Source organism: Fringilla coelebs, assembly GCF_963513975.1.
Source record: "Fringilla coelebs genome assembly, chromosome: 5".
In the NCBI taxonomy this organism is placed as follows: domain Eukaryota; kingdom Metazoa; phylum Chordata; class Aves; order Passeriformes; family Fringillidae; genus Fringilla; species Fringilla coelebs.
Window position 1 is genome coordinate 59,592,115 of NC_140033.1, and position 24,230 is coordinate 59,616,344.

Here is a 24,230-nt window from a genome sequence, read left to right on the forward strand (position 1 = left end):
GGGGGCTGCACTCTGGGCACGGCTCCTCCATGTCTCTGTGGGGAAAACCAGCCCCTGGTGCCGCACGGCTCTGGTGGCAGCTGCAGCTGCTCCTCAGCAGAGGTGGTGCCAGCTGGAGGCCATCAGGGCCCTCACGGCCCTGACTGGCACCACCTGGGCCCCCCACGCTCATCCCCGGGGTCACCCTCAGCCACAGGGGGCTGCCTCTTCCCCCAGCTCTGCTGTGAGGGGGGGCTTACACCTCGAGGGGTGCCATGGTCCTGGCTTGTTCATTGCTGGATGGATGAACCATCATTGCGATGACGGACCCCGTTACCAGCCCCTGTGCTCTGTCTTGAGGGCCCTGCTGGATGGATGAACCATCATTGTGATGACAGACCCCGTTACCAGCCCCTGTGCTCTGTCTTGAGGGCCTGCACCCCTTGTGAGGCTCTTCCCGCCATTTGAGCCAGGTATGTGCATGGCTGGGTACAGGTGGGGCCTGGTTTTGTGCACCTGAACTCCCCTGAGGGTGCTTGGAGCTGGTTCTGGGGTGTCCCCGTGGGTTGGGGACTGTGCCCTCTGTGGCCCAAACCAGCAGGGTAGTCTTTGATGATCTCCTGGACTGGGTACAGCTCTTCTTGCAGGCAGATTGTGTGAGCACGAGTAGCAGCTGGCTGAGGTGCCTTGTGCTCCCCGGAGTGCAGCTCCATGGTACAGAAATGGCTGCTCCCTCAGTTGGGGACCCTTCCTGGTCTGGGAGGTGACAGGGGACCTGCTGCTGGTGCTGCAGGTACCTCCCCCATGTCCTCATGGCTTGTGCAGCACGAGGAAACAAACACCACATTAGTTGTAGGATGACATGGCATCTTTTTCTTTCCTGGCTCTTCCCTTGGCCTGGGGAGACTTGGCTGTTGGTTTGGGGGATCATCACCCCTTGGGAGGAGCTGTTTCTTCCCTGAGCCACCTAAGGTCACCACATCCACCTGGGGAGTGCCAGTGCTAGGCTGGGTGATGCAGGCTTGGCTTGTAGAGCAGCTGTGTATGATCCTGGTAACAGAACTGGTGGCCTGTGAGGTTGTCCCCATGCAGGCTGGATGTCCAGCTTGTTTTCCATCTAGGGAGGTTGTAGCTTGGGGTCTGCATGGGCCTGAGAGCTTCCCCCGAAGCTCTTGCAGCCCTGGCAGGACACAATGGCTCCATGCTCATGGGTATGAAGGGGGTCAGGACCTGGTGTGACTGTGGAGTTGGTGAGTGAGCAGTAAGGGAAAAGTGCTTCACATATGTTTGGTCCATGTTTACTTAAGAGTAAGTGAAAAACAGATTTAAACAGCAGAGACTTTATCAACACTTTCCCACAAAAGGTTCAGGGGCCAAAGGGATCAGAAAAATGGATTCAATTGGGTTAATAGGACTCTTCCTGTTCTTTAGTGTTGTGTTTTCAGTTTGGGGTTTTTCAGTGTGTGGGTTTGGGTTTGCAAGAGAGGACAGCAGATAAAAGCTCTCAAGCTGCAACCTTAAGCCATTACCCAGTTAGTAGTGCTGTGTGCAGTTGAACATCTGTGTAGTTTCCTGCCTTGCACTGACTCTGCTTACTGGAGCAGCTCCTCACACAGGTCCCTGTGTGCTGGCACAGAGCCTTGGACTGGCCAGCCCCAGGAGTTTGTGCTTTGCTGCAGAGTGTGTAATTATTCACCTGATGACTCAGTCAGCAGTACTGTGAGTGTCAGCATGTAATTCTTCTCTGCCCTAAAGTAATGGTCTTTGACCAATGGCCCAGGAACTATTTCTATGGGTTTGTGAAAGATAATGAGAAAAGTGAGGCTATTGTCATTAGGCTTAAATTCATTATTCAGGGATCCATACCTCCATTTGAGATGCTTTATAGGTCCATGAGTTTCAATAGGCTGAAACCAGTGGCTCTGACAGCTTTCTTAACTTCTGATGGTACCTTACATAGTGCAGCATCACCACTTTTCTCCCCCCTAGAGTAACAAATAGGAGGAGTACTAGGTCACACTTTTGTAGAGCAAACTATTACCAGGAAGCTATAATGGTTGTAGTCTAATTGAATTGACATTTTATGTATTATAAGTGATCATATTAAATGAATTTTATTGTGATATGTATCACATTGTGTGAGGTTTTAGGGGAAAACTGCTACTTTATGCCAGATGTTGCTGAGAGGAATATTATAAGTGGCAAAAATATTATAAAGGCTGTCTCTTTCGTGCAGGATTTATGTCTAAGGTCTAAATTTTAATGCTCTCATTGATATTTGGATTTTATTCTGTGCGTTGTTTGACAACATCCATTCCAAATGTGCAAAAAAAATCAATCTAGCCCTAAAAAAATGGAAGATTTATGAAACATAGGTGATTGACAAATATTGGCCTAATTTTAATTTTCTTCTGGTTATTGATCAATACCCAGATACTCAGGGCAGGTTTTCAGCTGTCCTCCATGAGTTTAATTGCTATATTATTGGAGCTGAGCCTTAGCAGACAAAATACTGTGGGAAGTGTTGGTAAAATGCAAAAGGTTACTGCTCTGCAGTTGGCTCATAATGCAGAATTTGATGCTACTCTTTGTAAGTGCTGTAGTCTTGCCTAAAAAGATCATTTGCCTGGGATATACTGCTAGAGTTGGGGTTGGTGGGAACACCATCTATACTGCGGGGGTTTTCTTCAGAAAAGAGTCTAATAAATCCTCCTCTGAAGAATTGCAATAACTGCTCTTGGATTTCATATCTGTGTGACTCCTGTATATCCAAAAGATACGAGGCCCATGTGCCTTTTCAGCTTTATTTTGTGTGTTTACGTTCATCTTAAGTGGCACAGGCACAGTGATGGCATATTGCACAGGGGTATTTTTATTAGGAAAGCCCAGTAATATGAATAGTTGTAAAATTTGTCTAGACAGAAGAATAGACTAAAATAGCAGTGGAACATGGGCAGGAGGGAAAGAAATACGTGTGTGTGTCTGTGTGTGTTGATGGGGGGAGTACACAGGGCTGTTTCTACCTCCAGGGCAAATCATCAGGAACATGTTACCAATGGTAAAAGAAAATCTTGAGGACAGACGGAGTCCCAGGGGTGAGAGCTGTCTGAAAAATGAGAACATAGTTGTGGAAAGGTAGTACCAGACTTTTTAAATAGGTTTTTTTTGGTAGGTCAAGATAAGCTCATTTTTTTGGTCTTTCTTCCCTTAAATTTTAGTGACATCTTTAAAATCTTTAAAGTTGTCATAATGAAATTATTTTCTAATTGTTATATTGAAATATTTATTATTTTTATTAATAATAATTTTTAGTGATATAATATAAGAATAATAAATTATTTTCTAATTGTTATAATGAAATTTTTATTATTTCTAGTAATATAATAAAATAGCAATAAATTTTTAGCAACATTTCTGTAAAAGTACAGTAATAGAAGTTGGCAGAAATAAAAAACCCAAACAACATGGAGGACTTTGATTATTTGGTTATGAAAAGTGAGTTTTTAATTTAAGGCCACTGTCCTGGGATCCAATTCACCACTGCCTTCTACTCATTGTCAAGAAGTGTTTCACAGATGTAGCACCAATGCCCTCATGGAGGGGCCTTGCTGTTTCATGCCTGGGCTCTTGTAAAGCTCTTGTTGCTGTTGGGCAGAGTTCTGTCTAGGGATAGTTCCTTTTAGTGAAAAATAGGAGTTGTAACCTGTGTGAGAAGAGATATTAAAGTGGCACGATTTTAAAGTGTGTTATAAGTGGGGCAAAGCATCAGAGTACTCCAGAACTGTTGATAGCTATTGCCTGGCAGCACAGAAATATTTCACTTTTCTATCAGAGTAATACTGGGGGAAATCAAAGAACACTGAAAACTGGGACGCTGGGATGATTGGCTTAGGAGTTAGTTGTGTTTTTTTTTTCAAAGCTAAATCAGGACCAGATTTCAGAGCTTTATTCATGTTCAGTAGTAGCCCCATTAAAGTCATCTTCCTTCTCCTGACTTTACACACAATTTAAAGGGTTCTAAGAACCCTATAAATACTATTGAAATCTGGCTTGAACCTTGGCACAAAAAATGGGGGGAAAGATCTCCTGATCATCACATTCTCTGTGACTCTAGTAAGAGCAAAGTTTGGACAAACGTACAGAAAAAAATGGTTAATGAACTGAAATGTAAAATTTTAGTTCAGTACAAGACCATTGAGCATGGTGATAAACTGTGGAATTGGATTCTGAGACAAATGGTAAACTCAGGCTGCCTGAAGCTTTTAATTTGTTTGAGGAACTGCTTTAAAGCAATCTTCTGCTGTCTAGTTTTAATATTTAGTTTTTAACTCCTGAAGTGAAGCGCAGCATTGGGAAGAGAGCAGAGGAGCACAAGGCCTGTGTTAGTGTGACCCCAACCCTTGATGCAGGGCTTATGGGCACTTGATGGTATTAGGAAGAATACAGTAGCTTTCTGATAAATGACTGGTTTCCAAATCTTGTAGTACTGGAGAAGATGGAATAAATTGTTGTTTTATGAAATTTAAAAAAAATCATGCTTAAATTGGAACAATCACAACTCATGAGTATTTGGGGAGGGACAGTACTACTACAACAACATAAGTGGAAAAGTATTTATAGCTTGAACTTGCCTACTTCTTTTGGTGTGGGCAGACAAAGTGAGTTTCAAAGCATGTTCTCAAGCAAAAGATTTGATATTTGCAACCTAAATCACGTGGCACTGTATGTTTCCTGGGAGGGTGATTCCTCTAACAACCCAACTGTTAACTGGGAGTGTGCAATTAAAAATGTATGCTGTGTTTGTCAGCTCTTTAAACTGTTCAAGCTGGTTACATAAGGTGAAGAAATTCATTACATAAGTTACACCATGAATTGCAAATTGTTTACTTAGTTGTGACAGCCATAGCTTAAGATATTTGTAGGCTGAGGGTTAGTCAGGGAAGACATTTATGAATCATTTTGAATATTGAATAAATTTCAGATTTTTATTTGCAGCCTTTTAGCAGACAATTAACAAAGAAAAAAGGATAAAACTTGTCAGAGTTGTATTTAAATGACTGTCTGCTCCAGATTAGTGACTTAAGCTGGGTAGCTGAATTTGTACTGTTGACTAAATTTGGCTGTTCATATCTTGCTGTCAAACTCCTGAGTCATCAAGGCTTTTGAATGTTTTTCTGCATAACTGTATAATTACAGAGAGAAAATAGACTAAGTACATTAATAAGGCTTAATTAAAACATGCATATGTACAAATACTCATGTATACAAATGAAAGTATCCAAACTTCTATGTTCTTATTGAGCATCAGACATAGCAGTACTCTGCAGTACAAATTCTCTGTAAACTGTGTTTCAAGTCTTTTCTTCTACATGGGTAATAAAATTCAAACAGCCTAGTAATGTGTTAGAAATTTCTCTAATTGTAAAAAATGTTGGTGTCTGAGTTTTCTTATTTCAACTCCAGCTTTCCCAATAGAATTGTTTGTTCCTGTTCTGGAACAAAAATAAGCTATATTAGTACCAAGAGGTTTGCTTGTAACACAGTGTACTGGATTCTCTGCTAGGATGATTTTTCAGGAAAAATCTTACCTTTATTTCAAAAATCACGTCAAAAACCTTATTTCAATACGGACTACCCCTTGAGTGTGTGTTCTGGGGTTCTGTTAACTCCAGCCAAGTCTTATGCTCTGGGCTGTTCACTGAGAACCTTTTGTGTCAGGTGTGGGCAGTGAGAGCCACCTGCTGCCCTGGCAAAGGCTTCTGTCATCCTTTCCTAGGTTTGGGTGACTAAACTAGCTGAGCTGTAAATCTGTGATCCCATGGCCTGTGGGAAAATGTGGGATCTGGCTGTACTCTTCCTTCTTCCCCCCGGCCAATGAGCTTTCCTTAGAGGTGCCTGAAGGCCACTTGTCCTGACAATCCGTGGTCTGGCTCAGCTGCTAAGGTAGTTGAGGATTATCAGTTCATGGATGCCTGGCATGGCCCTTGCTTCTCTGAGCCAGAGCTTTTGGGATGATTGACAAATGCAGGGGTGCTGTTGGTCAAAGTGTTTTCTTGCAAGAAAGGTAACTCTGGGGCTGGAATGGCTCACAGCAAGTTGGCTGTGTGTCAACAGAGCAGCATGAAGTTGGCTTAATATAGAATGGCCTTTAACTCTGACTGTGATCACCTATTTGATGTAGTTTTCGTGTAGTTTTGTGGCAATTAATGAATATTTATCATTCTGGAGATCTTCCAGTGGAAAACATTTTAATAAGTACACAAGAATGTTATTGAAATGCACTTCATTGCATAGCAGGAAAACGTGTCTTTAATTGTCTCTGTAATTGTTGGTGACTGGATGCCAGCTTGGCAGGGCAGTGGCTCCAGAACCTGACCCATGTAAAGGCTTCTGGTGCTGCTGTGTGTGTGTGAGCAATACCTACTTTGAGAGGTAGAAGTGACCTCTGCTTCACTGAGTTCAGAGCCAATGAACAAAGTCACCCTGTGAAGGAGGCAAAAGAAATTTGGAGAAATAAAGTGGTTTATAGATTTTCTTTTTCTGCTGGGGTTGTTCCCACCCATCTTGAATAACTTATTTTAGCAAGGCAAGTGAAAACTTAATTTCCCTTAATATTAACATTCCCTTCTCCATTGCTTTTGCAATATTTTTTGTAGCTGTCATCATGATAGAAGGAAATCTGTAAAACAAAGCAACAAAAAAATTAAACTAAGGAAAGTACATGAAGCAGGAATCAGTTTCAGTTCTCCAATAGTGTGAAAGATGCAGTTTGTTACCAGGCAAAGTAATTTCAGAATTTTTTTTACGCTTCAGAAGCAAACACTAATTAAAGTATTCCCTGCTGGTCTGCTGCACAAGGCAGCATAGCTCTGATGCTGTTCAGAGGACTTTCAGTGGCTGTGCTGAGCAAGTCTTATGGGTGGATAATGGTGGTTAAAGTGGAATGGAGGCTAGAGGTGGTTTATTCCTAATAAAAATGTTAGCTGAGTAGAGAGTACTTCAAATAATGTAGTGAGGTCATAGTGGCAGAACTTAGAGAGAAAAGTTAACATATTTAATTACTCTTGTGTTTTTCCCCTGTTCCCATCCATGAAATGCAGATAATTTTTACTGTCTTCTCCTGACACGTCTGTGCAGGATGAGGGAGAGCTGCTGAATCAGTGTAGTCTTCTGTTATTGCAAGCAACCGTTAGGTATAATCCCAGCCCCAAACATCCTAAGATACACATGAAGTAAAATTTAGGCCCTTTTTTCTTGGGTGACTCGACAAAATGTGGGACTGCACCTTTGAGTTTTTTTTTTAGGTTTGGCTTCAGTCTTAATCTCTGCCTTCTCACAGTGGATAGTCTTGCTCTATTGATGTGATTCTTCGTCACAGCTCTTGCCATCAGCGTGAGGGTTTTTCCACTGACTTTCCACCTCATCTCAAAACTAAGAAGAGAATGTGGCCTTTGTCAGTTCCTTAACTCCTTTCCATACCTGCTGTTGTCTCTACAGGATATTTTGGGATTTAGCAGGGACAGTGTGCTAGAGCCAAGTGAAGTCATGTTTGGGTTCAGCTGCTGGAGTAGATCCTTCTTTGCTTCTAAAGAGCAAAGAGAAGCAGTGCATGTACTTTAGGTCTTAAATTGTCCATTCCTTTCAGGCACAACTCTTGATGCTAATATAGATGTTGATATTAACAAATCTCATGAATCTGTTTCCTGTGGCTTTCAGAGGTGCGTTTGCTAGCATCCCACATTTGGAGTGTGTTGTAGTGAATTTCCCTGCTTTGAGATCCAGGTAGACTACTTTGTTGAATTTGGTTATCACAGTGGGACTTGTGCTTGGTACAGAGAAAATCTGGTGAGGCCAAGCCTTGAGACAGAACCTGTGTACCTCTCCTACCCTGCCTGGGCCAAAGGCAGAACACTCAGATGATGACTGGGCACAAATCACAAAAGGCAAAACAGTTTGTTCCCCAAACTGTTCCCCAGACATTTGCTCCAGTCTAGACTGCTGATTGGGAGAGTTTTGAGTGACCTGACAGAATATGTGTGAGTTTCTGGGGCAGTCAGAATTTTTTCAACATGTTATTTCCCCCTTCTCGATGCTCCTTCTCTATTGTCACAACTTGCTTATACTGCTTAGATGCTTCCAGCTGCAGCTCACTGGCATGGATCAACAAAATTGGGTGGTTTATAAACTGAGAAAAATATAAGCATCACACTCTGATTGATATTTGACAAGGAAGAGGGCTGAAAGACTCAGTAGTGTTGCTTGGAAGTGTATGAAAAAACAGGCAGCCACCTCAAACAGATTTGTCATCTTGCTAGGGAGCCACAGGGAGAGAAAGAAGTGCAAGCTGCGTCCAGTCAGCTGAACTTCACTCAGCCATACTCAGTTGTGTGCTAGCTTTGTAATACAACTTTTCAGTTGCCTGTGGTCTGTGAACCATTCTGTTTAGAACTTTAATTCTCAGAAGATGGAATTTTTGTTTTGACTTTATGGTTGATGGTTACTTAAATACAGAGAGTTATGCTTGGGAAAGAATGCTAGTTGTGTCAGAGACCAGGTATCAGAAATGGAGGGTAATGCAGAAGGGGAAAACCTTAGTGTGGTGCTGCATTTTTCTTTTCTCCTAAACAAAATGCTTTGATCTCCAGATGAAGCAACTAGCACAACAGTTCATGTTAATTGATACCACTCAATCATCAATGCACTCGGCTTCTGCAAAGAACGTTAGTTCAGCAGCACTGGCAGAGCATCAATGGAAGTTAATTTTAATGGTAATTTGGAGCCTGGCTTATTTCTCCTTTAAAAGGTTTTTATACATGAAATAAATTTTTATTGCTAATTCATTTCATTATCATCTGGTGTGGGCTCATGCTAAATAGCGCAGTTCACTCTTCCTTTTCTAGAATAGGGTGAAGCTACTGTCCCTCCCCAAATACTCATGAGTTGTGATTGCTGTTTGTAGTTCAGAGAGGTGAAATTCAGAGTTAAGGGACCAAAGGTTAAACCAATGAAAGGATATCTTCATTTAATATTGAAACAAGCTGCAGTTCTTCCAACCAGGTAATTCATGACACAGGAGTCTGGGCCCGCTTGCCAAGACATGTTATAGACTCTGGCAGGACAGTGCTTCCACTTTTCTTCTGTCTGATGGGAGCAGCATAGCCCTAAGCCTAATGAAAGATTCTGTCAGAACCTTCCATCATGCTTTTTAGTGATATGGCAGAGCAATGCAGTTCATAATGCCTGACTGCATCCCTGATGCAGCACAGCTGCAAGCGTGCACAGTGCTGCAGTTATGATGGTACCCCTTTCCAACAAGACAATTGAGTGATTATCCCTGTCCTTTCTAACTCTGGGCTGAGGTTCCAGCAGGCACCAGCATCCTCCAGGCAGAGATAAATAACTGACTATATCTAGCATAGCTTAAAAATTATTTTAAAATCTCCTCATAAATATTATCCTAGTAGGAGTATCTGTGGTGATATGAGTCTGCTTTTCTCCTGTTAGAAGTGAGACTGGCATCCTTCAACTACTGTGCACATTGTATTTCTCAGATTCACTTTATAGGATTAGGAGGAATAGCTGAGGGGAAATCATGCTCAGCTTCATGTCCAGGTCAGCATATTTGGAGATGTTGCAGAGCTGTCCAGTGCTGAAGTGATTCAAGTGTTGTATTATTGCCACGGGTCATGTGCAACTGTTTGAAGTAAACCTCTTTACTGTTTTTGTACTTCATGGCATGGAATCAGGCTCCAGAATGATCAAAGCCTCAGGCTTAAGTTATCCTAATTAGGCAAAATCAGAGGAGCATGAGTTGAGGCTTAAAGGTTGCCACAGAGGCAATGTGCAGCTTACATGTCCTTCTTCCTCGTGGGACCTCACGTTTTTACTTCTTTTGGAGTACAAGATTCTGAGTCTTTTAAACAACCAGGACTATTTCAGACTCTGTTTTTTTGCCCTGGTATAATATGAATAATAAAATTGCAGGCTTGATCTTGAGTAACAATTCTTGTGGGTAAGGTGTACAGTTTGAGCATCATTATATCATTCCACTTTGTGTTTTCTTGGATTTTGAATATTAGTAGTATATCTAGCTATGATTTTTTTTTATTGTTTAAGTACATCTCTCTACCTCAGTATAAAATCAGCTTATGGTGCAGAAGCACTAGAATTTTTCATCAAATGGTGAATAAATTTGGTCTGGAACACTATTAGTTTCACAATCACACAGTGCGTGGACTCATGGGAACCTGGTCCAAGACTGAAGTGCCAAGTCATTGTCACAGCAGTGCTGGATTACAATAAATGCCACCAAGTCTGTAAGAAATCTAAACAGAGAAACAAGGCATTTTCTTTTGCTCCCTCCTTTTAAAGACAACATTAGGATTCTTAAATACCATGGTCTATATGTCAAGAGTACTTAATATTCTTCTTTAAGGTAAGTTATTATCATGCGATTTCATAGTAAAATCTTTTATTCCATAGTTGAAAGACTATAGAGAAACAGATGAATCCTGTTATTTTTCATTTCTTAGGATAACTTGGTTATTTTCCAGTAGGAAAGATTTTTGCTGGAATGGGGAAATAATAGCTGGAAATTTGTTTTCTGCCATTCTGTACAATTCTTTACCACTTGCTCTCATTTTGGAAAGATGTTTATTAAATCTCAGAAAAATATTAAAGCTCTAGAACTAGATGAGTTTGAAGACAGGTTGGATGTAGCTTTGAGCAACTTGATCCTAATGAAAGGTGTCCTGGACTGTGGCAAGGGGGATAGAATTGGGTGGTCTCTAGGGTCCTTTCCAACCCAACCTATTCTACGATTCTGTATTTCCCAAGTAGCTTTTCTTTAGTCCATTATGAAGTGTCAAGATCCAGTTTTGCCTTTGTGTGTGCTCTTGGCAAAGGCTTCTTTATGTGTGGATGAGGTTGCATTCCTGCACATCTGAAAGCTGTTCACTTACTGATATTCCAGGATTGGAGTATTTTACTTGAACTGTGTCCATGTACTAAGATTGGTTCTCCACATATTCTGCATCTGTTGTGGCTACATTCAGAAAAGCTGTTTAATCCTTAAAGTGTAAAATCTACTGCATTTGCAAATGTGTTATACAAACATATATGATAATGGCATCAATTTCAGAAATTGGGCTATTTTTTTGGGCTATTTTATTTCTCACTCCTTTTAGAGCTCTGTACTGCTAGCTCCTTTGTTTTATGCTTGTTGCCCACTGTGTAGCTACAAGCATAAACTCTGTAACCCTTTCTGTTAACCATCTAAACTTGGCTGTTCTTTTCTCTAGGCATGATCAGGCTGGTCAGTTGCCTGAGGAGGACACAAGCGTCATCTTTAGCTGATTCCAGTAAGGTCCAGTGGCAGACTTGGGTGTTCAATTTGGGGTACTGACTGTGCTGCCAGTGAGTCTGGCACTTGTGCACCCTTACTGTATTTCTACTCCAGTGTGAGATGGGCATTCTCCTTCTCCTTCCGAAGTCTCCTGGTCCTGGGAGTGCCTCCTGAATCTCAGCCTTGTACATGCCATCTTAATATCTTGTTCTCTTTAAGGTAGGCTGTACTTGTAAATTAGTTTCATCAAATTATTTCTATGTACAACTCACTGAGTTTGTACTTCAGTGTCTTCCTGGTGCTGCATTTGCCTCTTAGAGTCTGGTGGGTGGAATCTCTGGGCAAGATCAGCTTGCAGCTATATCTCCTTACTATGATTTTGTCACAATTGCTGTAATTAAACCTGATATAGCAGAACCCTAGGAGATAAGAATATTGAGCTAATGGCATATTTTCTTAAAGGTTTGGATGTTTTCCAATGAGTATATTTTCTGTTAGGTTGGCATGTTGTCTCCATCCTTTTCATCAGTGGGGCTGATCATCCAGTGGAGGCATGTTTAGAATCATCCTGGATCTCCTTCACCTCATCCTGTACTCAATAAACTGAAGCCTCATACTCTTTTGGGAAGAGACTAATATGTAAATTAAAGTTGGGCAGCAATACTGTCTTTTATTAAATAGTTTCAGATATTTTAGAGAAATAGACTGTGCATGGTAGTTTTAGAGTAGTAACAAAAATAGGAAGTGAAGCATTCACAGATTACAACACATATAATAACACCTGGGTTTAGAATTAATTGTACAGATACAAATGTGTCCAGAAGCCCATAGGATGCTGAATCATGGAGTTTTTAATTTTTAAAACCAAGCCTTGCAGTTCAAGTCTTATTTTTACATATATACAAAATTATCTATATAAGCAGGGGAAGTGCTAAACAGGATCAGTGAAAGTCTTTCAGGGGCCAGATTCTGTTCACTGTAATTGTACAGTGAATTCAGTGTACACTGAATTTGTCCCATTGGGTGTTATCAGAGGCTACTGAGACACAAGCCTTTATTAAAGTTCAGACTAGGAGTATAGAGTAAAAAAGTAAATCCTGAGCTGGCAGTGTCTGAATAAATGCCTGTTTCCATAACCCCTTCTGTCTGAATCTGAATTTCGCCAGTGTGGTGTTAAAGGCCTGTTCTGCACCTTCCAAGTGGTGCTTGGAAGAGAGCTCTTCTTTGGTCCCATGTATGCTGATGGATCTTCTAGGATATGGTTGCCTCCTTCTCTGTCAGGATGAGGATCATAAAGGAGGTTCTTGAGTTGTAAAGGGCTGAATAACACTTCAGGCTATAAACCCCAGGGGGATTCTGCTGCCCTTTCAGGCACAGGGATGGTGGGATGCATTGGGTGGTGCCAAAGATGTTCAGATGTGCAGTGCTCACCTTTCAGACAATGCTTATTGCTGCCACCCATGGAGTTCTATTATCTAATGCTGCTCAGTGCACTTTGAATCGTGTCTTTCCTTCTATGCAACTTTCTTGACAGGCAGCAGAAATATTTAGTCCAGCTTGTCCTGGTCAGAACATCTTACATTGCAGTGAGTGGGAGACCTTCATATTGTAAGCCTCTGATTTGATTTGACGTTTCAGATGGGAAGGTGCGAGAAGTGGTAGATGACATTTATTGGAAGACAAGAGGATGTTATAGGCAAGGGAACATCATGTCACAATACCCTCCCAAAGCAAATTCTGATATGTGCTGACCCAGCAGTAAATACCTTAATACATTTAAATATATACCAGCTCTGGGTCTAAGCTAGGGTCACATGATTTATAACAATCTAACTTTATTTGGCGTGGGAAATAGATGCTTTTAGATGTATAGGGGTTTTCCCAACTCTGTTCTGCTGTGCTGTTCCATAAGTTGGGCTGGCTTCTGCTATTTTTAATTTCTGCATTAAAGTACATCATATGCATGTCTTAAGAGGAATAATACAATGAATCTTAGCTAAAGTGCTTGGATACTAAATACCTTTGAGACTTGACTAGAATAACTTAATTCCTTATTCAAGATCATGCTGGCAACAGGTCATCTCACTGCTAACTTTCCCATAGCTTGAGCTATTGGCATACTCTGATCCTTCCAGATGCGTCCTGGGGATAAGCAAAGGGAAGGTTGGGACTGGAAAGAAGTTGGTCACTTCTCAGCTTCAGGTTCCCTCTATCCTCTTGCAAGGGCATTTATCCTTCCAGTATTTTTATCTGCTGTGAAATGTGTTGTTGTTTGGTACAGAGTGTCTGCAGTGATGTTGAGGTTCTAGCCCAAAGTTGTTGACTGAAGTACTTTTGAGTGCAGCAGGACCTTGATGCACCAGAAATGAATTGCTGTAGTGTTTGCAGAGAGGTGCTCAATGCCCAAGCCTTCTGTACACAAGGGCATATGATGGTATTGCAAAACTCATCACTGGATAAGTAAGGGCACAGTCCAGTCAATTGGAAAAATATTTTTTGATCACATCCACCAACTTTTCCTATTTCAAATACTACTTCAAGAATAATTTACTTCTGGCAGGAGGAACCACTTATGATTTCAGACAGCTGTGGAGAGATTAACAATATCTGTGGTTTGTAGGCTTTAGAATGACCAAATTGTGCTTTTGCTCATCTTGGATTCCACAGTACAGTTGTCTGATCTTCTCATCATTATCTTTATCATCCTTTTCTTTTCCTTTTAGTTGTCTTTCAGTTTGACTATTCAAGGACACCTTTTAAATATCTTCATAATGCTGAATTTCTCAAGGCCTTTATTTGATTGAAGCCCTCATGTACAATAGTAAGTCCAGTTACAATAGTGTAGCAAACAGCCTTGTGAGGGAAGGGCAGTGAGCTGTGCAGTCTTTTGTCCCTCTGAATGTGTACTCCTTTAAAAAGGGAGATGGAGTATCTTTGCAATTTAGTCACAGTAGCTCACAAGTTAATAATTTGAACAAGGACAATCCAAGGAATGACTTCTCAGGGAAAGAGCATGGCCAAACATGAAGCTGTTCCTCACTTCAGAGAGACATTATATAAATGCCTGTATAATTTAATGGTCTCTACTCACCAGGAAAAAAATCTCAATGTTTATTTCAAGGTAGTTTTTTTGTAGCTTTTGTCATCAGACTATATGATATGAGTAGTTATTCAGTTGGTACAGTTTGAGGCAAGAGACATTATGGACTTGCTGGGAGAAATGCTGCTCACTTAGATGATGATGTCATCTGCTAGCTTTACTCTGCACTTACATTTAATAACTGCAGGGGATCTTTGTGTCAGAAATACTTTACATATGAAGTGATGTCTTGAAAATATCTTTATTCCAATCACAGTACCCTAATTTTTTTCTTGTAAAAACTAGAATAGGGACAGCATAAAAAAATTATTAATCTTAGAGAATCTAGAATATAAGGATGTATTTAAAGTGGTATCTTCCTACCAAAGAAAGAATATGTTGAAAGTCTTCTGTTTGCACAGTTTTAAAGTCTCAACAGAGTCTTTGATGGATGGAGATAATCTGTCTCATCAGCACAGGATGTAGAGAGAACAGTTTATGGATTCATAGGAATAGCAGGGTGTCTTTCTGGTCTATCCATGCTGTAGTCTGCTCATAGGGGAAAAAGCCCAGCCTGGTTGCAAAGCTGATGTTGGATTTCTTCCTCATTTATTTGTTTGATAGGCTAGTTGTCTGCTGGTATTACTGCTTTTGGAACTGAGAGAATTTCAAATGCGGTAGCTTCTCCTAGTTACCTTTAATTTAAAATGTGCAAAATGGGATCTATGCTAACAGGGGTGTGCTTCCCAAATTTAAGGCAAGCCAAATCACCTTTATATATAACATGTGAGTTAGTTAGAAAAATCATCTAAATTTCAACTTATAAGCAAAATGCTTTTTGACTAAAAGAGAAAAACCTGTCTCCTTAGTTTAATTCTATAAATCCCTACCATATGACTCCTGCCACAAACTTTTTTCTTCCTTCTCATTTCTCTTCATCACAACTTATTATGTTCCAGTTAAAGTTGTGAAACTCTGCCTGCCACCCCCACACTTCATTGCAGGACAAAGCCTACATGAAAATGATATCATAAAGATGTTGCATAGCTCATATAAGTCCTTTTTGTTTTTTAGGGAATTTTTTTTTATTTGAAGAGACTGCGGTATGCGAGCGTAAGATCCCCTGTAAGTGGGTTCTTCTGGGAGATTTGTCTGGGTTAGGCCTCAGCCTTATTTCCTCAATGTTGCATGCAAGCATCTGAATGACTGTGTCATGTTGTGATTTCTGCTGTTTAAACATGAGGTTGAAGTGCTACAAGAAAGCTAAATGCTTTCTCCAGCTCAGTTATTTGTGGTGCTTGCTGTAAACTAACAGAGGATACAGAGAAGAGCTTCTATTCCTCTCACTTTAAGAAGGGGACTGAATGTGTCTAGAAAGGCACATTTGCATTGCAAAGCAGCATGCAAAAGAGCTTTTCAAGGCAGAGAGATAGGCACCTCAGACTTCACTGCATGTGATCACAGATACTCAGCAGGATGAGTGATATCAGTGGATCCACCCTTATTTTCTTCTTGGCCATCTGGGACCCTGTTTCTTAGACATCCATTTGCAATAGGTTTTGAAGCTAGTTAATGAAACATCAAGCTCCATGGGAGCATCTTACTATGAGAATCATAGGGTGTACATTGATAGAGAAGAAACCTGTCCATGGAATAGCCTTTGCTGTGCTTTTTCTTTGGCTTGACAGCAGTGCTGAGATATTGCTTTGTTCCATGAGCTATTGGGTCATCAGTGAGTTTTTACTGGTAATTGCTGTCTCACTGACTTTTTATTGATCATTTAATTTCTGCCTCCAAACATGTGGGAGCAAATATTTTTCAGTCCTTTTAACCTCCTTAACTTTTCATTTGTGCTCTGCTTCCTTCTCCCCTGTGGCCAGCCCAAAGCAAATAGGTGGACAAAAAGATTAATAGAAGCAAGGAGATGCCTTCCTCCTCTCAAGTGCCCTGTGGCTTGGAGACTGTTATTAATAGCTGAAGTAAAAAAGTGTTTCATAACCCTCTTCTTGCTCCTGCTTCCTTGCCAGCCCCCTTTCCTTGGTCCCTGGAGAGAAAGTGTGAGCTCATCACTTTCCAATGCAAATTCAGCTTTTGGTCTCATACTTGGATTCTTTTCTTATCATGGGTGGAATATTTATCTTCTGCCAGCTGGTGGCTTTAAGCAAGTTGCTATTTGCTGGGCTATCCAGAGAGCATGTGAGGAACAGGCCTGGCAAAAGCAGCTCAAGCACTTTATTTTTCCTTTACTCTGAAAATGTTGCTGTCTGCTCAGTACATGTGCACATGTCTTCTGCACCTCTGTCTTTGCTCACACAGTGGTTAAAAAGAAAACTTAGACATTTTGGTGTGGAATCAGAAATTGAAATGTAGGCGTAACTGTCTGAAATCTGTGGATATTGCTCTGTGGAATCTGGTCGCAAAAAGCCCACACACAACAAAGCTGTTGTGTGTCTGGAGATTCATTATCTTCAGGGATGGCTTCCTTTTCATGTGTGCACTGGATCTGATTTTTTCTATATCTCTAGAGATCTAGTGGGTCAGTAGTGAAAGGGAGCTGGCAGAGCTTGCCAGATGACCTGGTATAAGTGGGAAAGGCGCGCTGTTGTTTTTACCCCATTTCTGTATGGATAGTACAGTATGGTGGATCCTTTTAACCATCCCCCCTTGCTAAATTTTTGCAAGACTGCTTTTCCAGCTGAGCATTGCCTAACAAGTTTGACTAAGCTAGAGGCTCTGAGAGAGTCTTTATTTGGAAGTTAAGTGAGATGAGCTGTAGAAGAAAAATAGAAGGAAAAAAGAGCATCACGGTTCTGCTTCTCACTCTGAAGAAAATGTTTGCTCTCTTTCCTAGTGAAAATCTTTAAGCTGCTCATTCTGTTAATGTATTTTCTGGATATGTGCCATTTTGCGGACAAAATATTTATTTTATGTCTCATCCTTTCAGTTGCTCTCAACTCAGTGGATACAGGCAAGCTTTCCCTTCAGATAAAACAGAGGATGCTGCAATCTTCTGAGTGTGTTTTCCTGAAGTTCTGTGTTTGTTGCATTTTTTGGTGGTCAGTAAAGGCATCTACATAAAAAAAGCAAGTTTAAATAGGATTGAAATATCCACTTAATAGACGAAAAAAAAGAGACAATTTGTGCTTAGGATCTAATGTTCACCTTGTGTTTTCAAGGAGGGAATGTTACTTCAAACTGGCTCTGCTCTTGTACAATTAGTTGAATTTCCATTAGCACATCTTCTGATTTAACTTTATTTGTGAAGAATCTCATGGGCATCATCTCACAGCACAGTGTGTTCTGAACCAAAGCATGGTAACTAGACATGATCAGATGGTCATTCCTAAAAGCTCTCTCCTGATCCATGTCATGTGTTCCCATAGACATGTTCATTGTCTCTCCCAATATGTGACCCTTTGGTCTGTCTGTGAATGGGAAAAGGCACTGGATCAGATCTCTCTTTGATTTTACTCAGATATCCAGAAGGTGAATAAAATCTGACTGTGCACCTCAATCCACATGCAGGGGAGGCAGTTAGGGGCTAGCAGCAGTGTCTTAAACCCAACAGACAGAAACTCAGCTCATCAACTGACGGGAGGCATCAGCCCAATTCCTTGACAGCTCACAGCAAGCATCAATGAGCACCAGGAGTTGTTTCACTTTAGCTAGGACAAGTAGCAAGATCAAGCTGAACCTCAGTGCAGGATGATGCCAGAGCCACTTAGGAAGAAACATCTCTTGTTCTAATAGTTTGGCCCATGCTGCAACTGAAAAGCTATGTTGAGCTTCATTAATTAGAACATTGGCTTCTATTTATGCACATAAGTTAATGAATATTCACCAAACATGTTGATTAATGTGGTGATTCTTGCATATTCTTCCTAGATTTTTAGCCCTTTACTCTGAGGTATTCTATTATTTGAAATATTAATGTGGCACCAAGGGAATTTCTGATTAGGTAATAAGGGTGTTCAGACGTTGGAATAGGTGCTTAAGGATGTGCATCTCCATTCTTGGAGGCATTTAAAACTTGATTGGACAAGGCCCTGAGCAGCATGAACTATCTTTGGATTTGATTTTAACTTTGAAGTTGTGCCTCTTTTGAGCAGGGCATTGGGCTAGTTGACATCTAGAGAGCACTTTTAACATAAATAATTCTGCAGTTAATGCAGAAGAGTAGTGTTCCTACATTTTTGGTATGAATCTATTTATAGATCTGGAAAAAATACGTAACCAGTACTTTCATGGTTAGTATTACTCCAGACAAAATAATCCTGTTAAAGGTGTTGAAGATTTTCTAAGAAGTATCTGATTTCATTTAAAAAAGTCATCCAGAGTTCATTAACTAGTCAGCATGTCTGATTGCATGATTGCAATCTGATTGCAATCTCTGATTGCAGTTATGTCATAGCAGCTGGTCAAAGTAGAACTTAATTTCTCCTTCTATCCTCCTCCAAGGTTTAATTTGACCAGTTAATTCATGCTAAAGCTGCAAGTCTTGCCTATATTAAGGCACCTCCAGATGAGTTTTGATGACTCATAAGAAATGATTAAAGTAACTGAGGGCAGCACATATATCAGAGGGTGATAATTCTGAAATGGCACCAGCCTGAATTGCCATTGCTAGTTTGAGGGATGCAAAAATGCTAATACAAATAAACAATGAACTTTTCCAGGTGAGAGAAGACTTTTAAGACATTAGGAGACACATACGCCAAATGGAATTGCTTTTTGTAACCAAATCTTGGTCCTAACTGTGATTGTAGCCTCTGGAAACCTAACTGAAATGTTATGCTAAGAAAAACAACCCACTGTGAACTTCCTCTGCTCTACAGATTTTCTGAAGATAATTTGAAACACTTAGAGGCTAAGTGGCCAATCTACATCTCTTTGTTTGCTATGGAGATAGTCACCCAATGAGGGACCAGTAACCAAACCATGGAATTTAGGCAATCTTTCATACTGAAGGCAGTTTCTCATAATGAAGAGCAAATATATGTAGTGAGTGCAGTTTGCAAGCCAGAGGCTAAGATTTATTTTGCTAGGAAATGTTTGTGTACTAATTCTCAAATAGATTTGTGAAAATTAGAACAAAGGGTGCCTTTTGTGGAATTTTTTGCTACAAAACAGTTCATCCAGGAGTATCTGCAACACAGAAGAAGGAAAAGCTGCCTGGGGGTAGCAAAGTCTCAGAATATCCACACCAGACTTTTCAGGGAAACTCATAATATCAAAAGCTTTGACAGTAAATGTAGTAAAACAAATAATAGTTTCACAGCTGGATCCTTCTTAGAAACCAATACGCATACTATAAGAGAAGAATGGGTACCCCCTGGTTCAGATCTCTGCATGTTACAGAATGCAAGGTGACTCTCAGCCCCAATTTGTGGGGTCTGGAATGGCTACACCATAGCTCATCCAGAGTGAGTGAGCTGCTGGCTCCCTGCATCTCAGTTTCCTGACTGCTCACCCAGGGACTGCTGTGAAGAATCTTAGTGTGGGAGAAATTTTTATCTCTATCTGGAAGTCCTCTAGCTACTGAAAGTAACTTATTCACAGGCATTGGGTTAATCTCTAGTTGAACCTTTAAGGATGGCCCCACAATCTGCAGCCCTGAGAGCTGAGGCAGGGGAAAAGTGTGCAATATTCTAGTCCTCAAGACAGGAGAGGGAGTACTCAGATAACCCATGCAAGTAACTCTGTGCCATCTTGGGCTTAATCTGAAGTGATATGACTGTCACCCAATTGCTCTCACAGGTTACCAGTTTGATGAAAGGCCATGTCAAGGACTGCTTTCTGTTACCAGCTCTCAGGTCGGTTGGTCTGTATTATGCAGAATACTAAACCATACGCTCACAATGACACTGTAAATTTGTGAAACTTGGCAATCACCTTTGCAGAAGTCAAACTGACCAGAGCAAATACCTCTGGGTGCTTCTGAGATCAGAAGCATTTACAACAGACCTTGGTGGCATTTTGAATTTCCATTCTGTTTTTTGAAATTAACCACAGTAAAAACTGTTGCTTGGAGCAGTTTGAAAGAATTTAAATATTATATTTAAGGGAGTAGTAGGGGCACCATGGTGATGAAGAAATACTGGTCCAAATGTTCAGAAAAATTTTGTGTTGACCTACCAGACAAATAAAGTCTGGACACTAGACTAGGACCTTAATTGATCTTTAGAGTGGGATAGAATTTAGAGTGGGATAATGGCTCAGTCAACAAACAGTTCGAGGCCTTTACTGGGATGATGTTTACAGCTCCAGTAATGCAGTGGTAGGCTGAGTTTCTCTAGCAGCTGAACTAACATCAGGATGTTAGTTTGCAAAGTTCTGAAAGTTGGATAGAAAAACATCAGTGTTTTCAGTATTTTTCCTGTGGCCTAGGTTAAAAGTTTTTCTTATAGTGGAGAGAAGAGGAAGTATTATGTGCTAAGGTGATAGTATGGAGCAATGATCAGCAGATATTAAAAGGAAACTGAGCAGCTAACTGTGTCAATAAGAGAAGGTGCATGTTTGATGCTGTGAGTACTTAACTGCTCAGGGTGAAGCTATCTCTAGTTTCCTTATCTCCAATTTGTTTGTCATCTGACCTTTGCAGGAACAGGGGGTTGCCAGCCACAGTTAACAGCTGCTGGATCCCCTGAGAATCTGTGCTTGTGATGATGGTATGGCAGAGGTTTGCTCTGCATGGTTCTAGTTGCATCCTCTGCTGATCGTTTTCTTAGCACTCTATTGGAAGATGTCAGCTGCTTTTCTTTAGGATTTCAGCAAGCATTTCCCTTTGGTCAGAGAAATATAGGATATGCTGCCTCTGTCCCTGGAGCAGCTTTGTGGTGGTTTTTGTGTTTCTTGTGGCCAGCTATAACTCCTGCTATGGCGGCTCGTAGCTAAAAAAAACACATCTCACTGCTTGGCTCTATAAATACTGTTCCCAGTTACTGGAGCAAAGTGCAGAGCAAAGCTGCAGTTGCATTTGGTTTAAGTTTGCGTTGAAAGCTGGAAATGCTCCATAAATTGCAGTTTCCCTTTTGAGGGTATGGAGGGGAAAGCTTGCTTTGCTTCCTATTTCAAAGACTGGAGTGAACACAGCTAGTAATTTTTCTGAAGGTAAAGGTTTTGTAGCCTTTTTCTGAGAAGGCTTTCCAGCAGAGCAGTAGTTCTGATTCTTGCTGCTCCTGATGCTCTTGTTCTCAGAGGGACCTCCAGGACTTGAATCCTTGGGCTTCTTGAACATTGTTCTCTTCTGTGTGGAACAACTAGGGAAACATCAGAAGTATGAAATCATCACTGCTTATAAACTTGCCCTTCTCCTAATTTTTATTTCCAGGTCCAGGCAATTGAAGGCCTTTTTCTTAATTCAAAAGCTGACTGTCACCTCTAGTTAGGTTTATGCTGATGTAGTTGCATTGATTCAGCAAAGTCATTCTTCTACACTTGTGAGAGTGGGTTTAAATAAGTGGTTCATGCTTAAATGCCAAGCAATCACAAGCATTGTCATTTTTGGCCAAGAAAATCTTGTTTCCCACTAAGATACTGCCTTCTTCTATTGAGTGGACACCATTGTTCCCTGGTGGAGCTGGCAGGGCTTCAGTGCCCTCTGTGAACTGCCATGCCAAGTGCTGTACCATGCCCCATTTGCCCACCCCAGTTGATAGTGGTCCCAAAGCTATTTTTGTGTGTTTAAGTCTCATTAGAGCCACGGGGAAGGAAGCATGAGCCCCAAATTATGAATATGGTCAAGTGATGACTTGAGTTCAGCCAATAATCTCTTTCTGCTTTAGACTTTGGTGATAAAAGTGATATTGAACATCTTGCTGCATTACCACCAAAAGTCTTTGCAGAATTAGAAATCTGATGGACCTTACTAGAAATTAGCCTTTTTGGTTTCAGAAAAGCTGCAATAGAACAGGAGTTCTCTCTTCCTTCTGTAAGCTTTTATTTTTTATCTTGGTTCTTTCTACTCTTCTATATAAATCTCTTGTTTGGGCAGGTATCTGATAACTTAAAGATTAATTTCTGACAAATAAGCATTTGTTATTTTCTTGCTGATGCTTCTGATCTAGGAAAACAGCCTAGCAAAAGTGGATAGGAAAACCTATAAGAAGGCAAGGTTGTGATTTGGAGATTTTTTTAAAGCTCTTTGCACACTAGCTGTCTTTTTATTTAAATACTATTCTTAGTTTGAAACTTTAATTCTGGGCGTACATTTGGTGCCCAGATGGTGCAGACTCACACAGAAGCCCATCACGCTGTCAGGGCAGGCGGATACATATGTAAATATTTTGCCTTTTCCCCCTATAATATTTGGCTTTGTCTAATCTAATTGCTGTCAAAGGCAGAATGTGAAGAATACTTAAAAGAAGCAAACAATGAGGACCTCAAATGTTTATACTGCACTAACTCTGGAAGATGCTGGTAGACTGTGATGTAATTAATAACTTGTTTCATGGGTTTTCTTCATGCTGTGAATTCATGGTCTACAATCTAAGTTCATGCCAAGTAGTATCTTACAACCCATAGTAGAAGCCTGTATTTGTAGTGGTTTAAAAGCATTTTTTACCCGGTGGAACTGTCAATATAAGGCTAATGGATCTGCCTTTTCAGTTCAGCCTGGCAGTAAGAGTCCTCTACCTGCCTCCTTGTGTATAGCACTCTTTATTATTTATATAATTCATTGCTTCATTTAATTTATTCTATTGAGTGCTTGTCTTAATGTATTTTTAATACATAAAAGCATTTCCAGCATAGCTGCGTCTCTGACTAGTGGTAGCTAGTAACAAGCAGCATGGCCAACCACATTAAGGATACCTATTTAGTTATCAAAGGCCTGAGCCAAAATAACAATGTTAGTGGGAAAATGACTTCCATGAGCTTTGACAGCTTAGTGAGGTGGTCTAATAAAGCCAGTGTTAGCTGAGAATGCTGGCAAAAGCCATGTAGGAAACCTGACTGGCTTTCATCAATACAAGAACAGTTACACAGTTACAGGTGTCTGATCAGATGTGAAATTTGGCTAGGTTATAATTCATGAAAAGCATCAAACTACACCAGACTCTTTCTTCCAAGGACACTAACTATGCAGAGAGATGCCAGGAGATCAGATCCTGGAGGGGCAATTATTGTACAGGAAGGAAAGTGTATTTGTAAAAGGAGATATAATGATGTGACCAGAAGACATCAGAAGCAGCACATGATGCTTTTTTTATATGGAATATAGGTGAAATCCAGAAAATACAGAGGGGAAAAAATTTGCCCATTTCAACCACTGATATTGCCATCTAAGCCTCATTGTTCAGAGATGCCAATGAATTCTGTTTCTGAACTGCTGTAAAAGGGTTTAGGTACCTTCAGCTACCTGCAGTGTAGCTGGTCACGTGTTCCTCTGCTGTGGGGTGGAAAGGGTTAGGAAATTGTTCACTACCCATATGTATAATTTTTCTGCGTTGCTTTTTATTTAAGGGAAGATCAAAGGTGTTTGCTTTGTGTATTTCCTGAAGTATGGGCATTGAGTCATGACTATGACTGCACAGAAAGCTAAGACATGAATTTATAGCTTCTGTATGTTAACTGCATGGCAGTTGCTAGCTCACAGTTCAGGGAAGAATTTGCCACACAGATATCTCATGGTGAAAGCAGGCACTGGCAGCTACTCCAGGGCCATTCTGGAAGATCCCTGGAATGTGTAAAAGATAAACTTCCAGTATAAGTTTGGATCTGAACTTACATGTCACGGGCTGGAGAGCGCGCTGCTTGTCACAGTGGGCAGAGATGGTAGGGATTGCTTTGCTCCTAGGCTTTGCTTTTGGTTGTCAAACCCATCCTGTA

At 40.7% G+C, this 24,230-nt stretch overlaps 1 protein-coding gene across 1 annotated transcript in view; it reads left to right on the forward strand.

Annotated features, from left to right (window-relative positions):
- TMEM178B (transmembrane protein 178B) overlaps window positions 1–24,230 on the forward strand; it is a gene marked incomplete at both ends in the record, with an annotated part of 204,968 nt that overhangs the window by 31,447 nt on the left and 149,291 nt on the right. The gene's annotated exons all lie outside the window — the stretch shown is intronic.